Source organism: Dama dama, chromosome 6 (assembly GCF_033118175.1).
Source record: "Dama dama isolate Ldn47 chromosome 6, ASM3311817v1, whole genome shotgun sequence".
Taxonomy (NCBI): Eukaryota; Metazoa; Chordata; class Mammalia; order Artiodactyla; family Cervidae; genus Dama; species Dama dama.
In genome coordinates this window covers 16,979,676-16,987,567 of record NC_083686.1, presented here as the reverse complement: position 1 = coordinate 16,987,567, position 7,892 = coordinate 16,979,676, and positions in this window count along the sequence as shown.

The window sequence follows — 7,892 nt, the reverse complement described above, 5'->3', positions numbered from 1 at the left end:
TCTCAAGAGTCTTCTCCAACACCACAGTTCAAAAGCATCAATTCTTCGGCACTCAGCTTTCTTTATAGTCCAACTCTCACATCCATACGTGACTACTGGAAAAACCATATCCTTGACTAGACGGACCTTTGTTGACAAAGTAATGTCTCTGTTTTTTAATATGCTGTCTAGGTTGGTCATAACTTTTCTTCCAAGGAGTAAGTGTCTTTTAATTTTATGTCTTCAGTCACCATCTTCAGTGATTTTTGAGCCCCCCAAAATAAAGTCTGACACTGTTTCCACTGTTTCCCTATCTATTTCCCATGAAGTGATGGGACCAGATGCAAAGATCTTTGTTTTGAGCTTTAAGCCAAGTTTTTCACTCTCCTCTTTCACTTTCAAGAGGCTCTTTAGTCCTTCCTCACTTTCTGCCATAAGGGTGGTGTCATCTGCATGTCTGAGGTTATTGATATTTCTCCTTTTGATTCCAGCTTGTGCTTCATCCAGCCCAGCATTTCTCATGATGTACTCTGCATATAAGTGACAATATACTCTGCAGGGTGACAATATACAGCCTTGACATACTCCTTTTCCTATTTGGAACCAGTCTGTTGTTCCATGTCCAGTTCTAACTATTGCTTCCTGACCTGCATACAGGTTTCTCAGGAGGCAGGTCAGGCGGTCTGGTATTCCCATCTCTTTCAGAATTTTCCACAGTTTATTGTGATCCACACAGTCAAAGGCTTTGGCACAGTCAATAAAGCAGAAATAGATGTTTTTCTGGAACTCTCTTGCTTTGTCAATGATCCAACGGATGTTGGCAATTTGATCTCTGGTTCCTCTGCCTTTTCTAAAACAAGCTTGAACATCTGGAAGCTCATGGTTCACGTATTGTTGAAGCCTCACTTGGAGAATTTTGAGCATTACTTTACTAGCGTGTGAGATGAGGGCAATTGTGAGGTAGTTTGAGCATTCTTTGCCATTGCCTTTCTTAGGGACTGGGATGAAAACTGACCTTTTCCAGTCCTGTGGCCACTGCTGAGTTTTCCAAATTTGTTGGCATATTGAGTGCAGCACTTTCACAGCATCAGCAATTTCAGTGAGGTTCTACTCTACCCTCTACCAGAACTCAACTTCATTGAGATTCTACTTCACCCTTTAAAGCAAGTTATCCAACTGCCACTGCCATTAGGGAAGTATCAACAGATGCCTAACATTTAGCCTGTTTCCTCTTGTTATGAATGGAAACCTCATGTGGGTGACTCTAGCTGGTGGAACCAAGGTCATTTGCTTGTTTCCTGGATGCCTCGTATAGTGAGAAAATAGATTTTCCTAATTTTATCCTGGGGATTCAAAACTCACAATGAAAAAACTCATAAAATACAGAGGATATTAAAAAGATGGTGGGAGACCAGGTGTGGGAAGTCTCCACTATGAGGTGCTATGCACGCTTACCAGTTACAGAACTTCTCTGTTACCTGTGGGAGTTTCCTAACCAGATACTGTCTACTTGATAAAGGTTACTGTTAAAATTCCTCCATAGAGAAGTGACAATTTCTCCATCTAAACATAGCCTAAGGTGAACTATATTTGTGAATTCACAGGTTTATCAGCTATTTGTGTTTCTTTTAGATCAGGCCTCAGCACTGGATGTTAAGTTGCTATACACATGGAATGCTATACACGTTTTAATCTACATGAGGAACTCAGTGGCTTTACATTACTGAACATTAATAATTTCCCTTCATAGAGACATTTTATGATGTTATTCAGTTTAATGAGATCTACGTCCATTATTTGTGTCTGTGAGATATCTGGCAATGAAAAGTCACTGTAAAGATATAGAACTCACCATTGATTATCAATCTTCAAAAAAGCAATTGAATGGGGCTTGAACAAAATAAGAATTTTGCTTTGCTTAGTCACTGACTTCTTTTATTTAACTTCATTGAGGTATAATAGCCATAAAATTAAATAAGCCCTCTTTTAAGTGTGACAAATTTTGATAAATACATCCACCCAAATAATCATCAGCCACAAGCAAGAAATAGAATCTTTCTATCACCTCCGAAAATTCATTTGTGTGGCTTTATATCGTTCTCACTTCCTTAGCTGCATGAAAACATCAATCTACTTTCTGTCTCTAAACAGATATTGATTTTTTTTTCTAAAGTACTGTGGCATAATTTACATACAAGATAATGCATTCATTTTAAGTGTGCAGTTTGCTATAGCTATTGATTTTCAGAATTAGTCTCTATGTTTTTCTCTTGAATTCTCAGCTATAGTTTATTGAATTAAAAAAACTTACCAATCATTTGGTTATATACAAAAGCATTCAATAAGTTCTCTTTGTTTTCTGTACACACAGATTCACACAAAATACCTCCATACTTTCTGTACACAAGCTATATGATATCACAATATTCTTGATCCATAAACTATTCTTGAAAAATTTGCTGATACACAGGCCAGTGAAAGAAGACATAAAACTAAGCTACTGATTTAGAACCAAGCTATTATTAGCTACTGCGACACGCTCATGAATCATAAGGTCCCCGAAATATGAATGTTAATGGTATTCCTAGCTAATCACTCCTATAAAATTATGTTAAGGAAAGTACAGTATAAATCTTAAGCAAACAAATGCATAAACAAATATACATAGATGGTGATTTAACACTTGATGTGTGTGTGTGGAGGAGGATAGATAGAATATGTGGCTCCCAGTGACGTCCACTAATTGACGCTATTAGCGTGTTTTATGAGTTATTGATTTCTAAATGTCTTCTTCCCAGTTTAGAAAGAGAATCAGATCGTAGAGGACCATGCCAGCTAATCTTATTTTTTTAATCAGGTAGGATGGATAGAAGCAGAAGAGAACAAGAAGAGATGGAAAGAATACACAGAAGAACTGTGCAAAAAAGATCTTAATAACCCAAATAACCACAATGATGTGGTCACCTACCCAGGGCCAGACATTCTGGAGTGTGAAGTCAAGCGGGCCTTCCAAAGCACTGCTGTCAATAAAGCTAGTGGAGGCAATGGAATTTCAGCAGAGCTATTTAAAATCCTGAAAGATGATGCTATTAAAGTGCTGCACTCAATATATTTGCAAGTTTGGAGAACCCAGGAGTGGCCACAGGACAGGAAAAGGTCAATCCTCATCCTAATTCCCAATAAGGGAAGCACTAAAGAAAGTTTAAACCACTGGATAGTTGCCCTCATCTCCCATGATAGTAAGGTTATGCTCAAAATCTTGCATGCTAGGCTTCCACCGAGAACTTCCAGATATCCAAACTCAGTGTAGAAACCAGAGATCAAATTGGCAACATACACTGGATCATAGAGAAAGCAAGGGAATTCCAGAAAAACATCTACCTCTGTTTCATTGACTACAATAAAGCTTTTGACTGTGCAGATCATAACAAACTGTGGAAAACTCAAAGAGATGGGAATATCAGACCACCTTACCTGTCTCCTAAGAAACCTGTGTGCTGGTCAAGAAGCAACAGTTAGAAACTTGTATGGAATAAGTGACTGGTTCAGCATTGAGAAAGGAGTATGACAAGGCTATTTATTGTCACCCTGTTCATTTGACTAATAAGCAGAGCACATCATGAGAAATACCAGGCTGAATGAGTTACAAGCTGGAATCAAGATTGCTGGTAGAATTATCAACAACCTCAGATATGCAGACGATACTACTCTAACGGCAGAAAGCGAAGAAGAACTAAAGAACCTCTTGATAAGGATGAAGGAAGAGAGTGAAAAAGCTGCCTTGAAACTGAATATTAAAAAAACTAAGATCATGGCATCTGGTCCCATAAATTCATGGCAAATAGAAGAGGAAAGGTGGAAGGAGTGACAGATTTCCTCTTCTTGGGCTCTAAAATCACTGCGGGTGGTGACTGCAGCCATGAAATTAGAGGATGATTGCTTCTTGGCAGGAAGGCTATGACAAATCTAGACAGTATGTTAAAAAGCAAAGACATCAGTTTGCTGACAAAGTTCCATATAGTCAAGGCTATGGTCTTTCCAGTAGTCACGTGCGGTGTGAGAGCGGGACTATGAAGAAGGCAGAGCACAGAAGAATGGATGCTTTTGACCTGTCATGCTGAAGAAGACTCTTGAGAGTCCCTTGGACAGCAAGGAGATCAAAGCAGTCAATCTTAAAGGAAATTAACCCTGAATACTCATGGAAAGGACTGACGCTGAAGCTCTAATACTTTGGCCACCTGATGCGAATCGCCGACTCACTGGAAAAGACCCTGATGCTGGGAAAGATTGAAGGCAGAAGAGGAAGATGGAGAATGAGATGGTTGGATGGCATCACTGATTCAATGGACGTGAACCTGGGCAAACTCTGCGAGGTGGTGAGGGACAGTGAGGCCTGGTGTGCTGCAGTCCATGGGGTTGTGAGGAGTTGGACATGACTTGGTGACTGAACAACAGGATGGATAATGGTTTAAGTATAAGCCAGCTCCCTGAACGTGCAGTGAATAGAATGATTTCCCAATTTGCATGTGAGTTACAGTTACAGTAACAATTGCTGGAGCAAATTATTATAATTTAGAAATTTGGAGCCCCTGAGGAAATTTTGAAGGAAGGGGAACCCACATCATTTAAAATTCACAAAATAAACAAGAATAGCAATCATATAATCAATCAAGCCATTAGATAATCAATCTATTGCTTCTTTTTAACAAACATGTATTGTGAATGTATTGTATATGAAACACCACTTAAGGCCATGCTCAGAAGCTCAGTCATGTCCAAACTCTTTGCAACCCCATGGACTGTAGCCCACCAGGCTCCTCTGTCCATGGAATTCTCCAGGCAAGAATATTAGAGTGGGTTGCCATTTCCTTCTCTAGGGGATCTTCTCCATCCAGGGGTTGAACCTGGGTCTCCTGCATTGCAGGTGGATTCTTTACCAACTGAGTCACAGCAGAAACCCACTTAAGGCCACGGTGATACGCAAATGCAGGAAAGAGAGAACAGTAACAACTGTGGCATAGAGCGCTGAGTACACTTGGAGATATATTCAGAGTGCCATGGTAGCAGGGATAAAGAATACTGGATTGAGGTCAAGAAAACCAGAGAGAAAATGCTTCTAAAGGTGAGGTTTTTGTTTATTTCAAGGAGGAGCAGAAATTAGGCAAATACAGGAAGTAGAGTTTGGCTGCATCCCTAAGAAGCCTCTTCTTATTAAAAGTCATATTATAGCTTCTTCAATGAAAAAAGATAAGATGGTAGAGACCTTCAAGATTGTAATAGTAAGGTTTCTTTTTCTCCTGCAGAAATTTCAGTAATAAAGGTATCTCTATTGTTAAAAGGGTATTTTTCTATTATGCTGCTGCTGGTGCTGCTAAGTCACTTCAGTCGTGTCTGACTCTGTGCAACCCCATCCCTGGGATTCTCCAGGCAAGAACACTGGAGTGGGTTGCCATTTCCTTCTCCAATGCATAAAAGTGAAAAGTGAAAGTGAAGACACTCAGTCATGTCCGACTCTTCGCAACCCCATGGACTGCAGCCTACCAGGCTCCTCCGTCCATGGGATTTTCCAGGCAAGAGTACTGGAGTGGGGTGCCATTGCCTTCTCCGATTTTTTTTTTTTTTATAAACAACAACAAAAAATCCAAATGAAAGCAAAACAGTTACTTGGCTCCATGCAGCCTCAGTTCCTTTTTTGCTGAGTCCTGACCTCACAACTGTGCTTGCTACTTTTATAGCAGATGCTAAAGGAGGCCTGGCGTGCTGTGATTCATGGAGTCGCGTAGAGTCGGACACGACTGAGCAACTGAACTGAACTGAACTGAAAGGTAAACAAAAGAGCCAAAAAAAACCTGAAGTCCATGGAAAGATGTTAGCTGACACTTGGCCATACCCTCAAAAGCAGTCATTTTTCTCCAGGCATTGTTCTGCATGGGTTTCCCCCACCCCGTGTGTTTGTGTGTGCTAAGTTGCTTCAGTCATGTCTGACTCTACGTGACCCTGTGGACTGTAGCCCACCAGGCTCCTCTGTCCACAGGATTCTCCAGGCAAGAATATTGGAGTGGGTTGCCATTTCCTCCTCCAGGAAATCTTCCCAACCCAGGGATCGAACCCACGTCTCTTGCATCTTTTGCATTGACAGGCAGGTTCTTTACCACTAACGTCACCTGGAAAGCCTCCTCCCCTCTCCTACTAGTGAGCTATTCATTCCTAATAGAGATTGACTTAAAACTGATAGCATTTACACAATGCAAAGTAGGTTTCATAATTAGTTGAATGCATTATATCTAATTCCCATTATGAAAGCATATTCTCTTGGAGATATGCCTGAAGTCGGGTGTCACTAGAGCACAAAATATGTCTGGGAGCAGTTACTTTCAACAGTGAGATTGGACAAGTAGCTAGATCCTGGAGACCTTTGTGTGCTGTGCTAAGGAATTTGGACTTTATTCTGAAAGATAAGAGGCAATTGAGCAATGAAGTACAGGGAAAGTTGAAATAGAGCATAAAGATATGGATTTTGAAAAAGCCCCCAGGCAGCAGTGTAAAATATAGATGATGTATTGGGTGTTGGTGAGAGAGAGACCATTAGGAGTCTATTAGGATAATGAGGACCTAAAGTATGGCAGTAGGAAAGGAATAATTTAGACAGATAAGAACACTGGATGATTTTACTTAGTGACAAAGGAGATGTTGAGGGTGTGTGTGTGTGTGTGTGTGTGTGTGTGTGTGGTGTGGCAATGCTTGTGACTGTGCAGAGGGAGTTTAACTGCTATCTTTCTGTCTTAGGGCTACCAGGTGAGATAAGAAAGACAGGAGGAGAATCAGGAATAGGATTTTTGGAGGGGAGTGATGGAAGAGGATGAATCATTCCTAAATTTAATTTATAGATGAAATATAAAAGGAAATGCTCAATAGATATGCCTGAAAATCAGACAATTATAGATAAATAGGATTTTGGACAATAAAATTCCACTTAAAATTTTCATCAAAACATACACATGGGTAAGAGCTTCAAATGATCAGTAATGGCTGAGAAACAACAACAAAAAAACCAACATGATCACAGTGTGGCAGTTATGGAGGGCTTGCCTCTCAGCCCCAAATCCAGCTGCCTTTGCTGGCTCTGGACCCTCGAAGCATTTTCCTTTTGCAGCAAGCGCGGCGTTGAGCTTTCACAGCAGAGGGCACTGGAAGGACACTGGAAGAGGAAGGAATTTCTCTTACTGACTCCTGATGCTTTTCAGTCAGCTTCTGCAGTGTGGATGGCTTTGGTGCACTCCAGCACCGAAAGCGTGAGTGGCCTTCTCCAGGCCCTGGCTGGGCTCCTAGCCTCTCCAGCACACAGGGGCCAGCAGCTTCCTGGAACACCTCCCCTGGCAGGTTGGCAACAAGTTCTTAGGTGGAGCACCTCTCAGAAAATGTTAGTCGCTCAGTCATGTCTGACTCTTTGTGATCCCATGGACTGTAGCCCACCAGGCTCCTCTGTCCATGAAATTCTCCAGGCAGGAATACTGGAGTGGGTAGCCATCCCCTTCTCCAAGGGATCTTCCTGATGCAGAGATTGAACCTGGGTCTCCTGTGTGGCCAGGCAAATTCTTTACCATCTGAACCACCAGAGCCTCTGCTTGCCTATGAATGCCCTCCTTTGGCCCCACAGAGGGTAGATTTCCAGCCAGCCCTGGTGGCTCAGCGGATAAAGGATCTGCCTGCAGTGTGGGAGACCTGGGTTTGATCCCTGGGTTGGGAAGATCCCCTGGAGAAGGGAATGGCTACCCATTCTGGTATTCTGGCCTGGAGAATTCCATGGACTGTATAGCATGGGGTGGCAAAGAGTCAGACACCACTGAGCGATTTTCACGTTCATTATTTCACTTTCCAGATGACAGATTTCCAGAAAGTTCTTCTGGCATGGC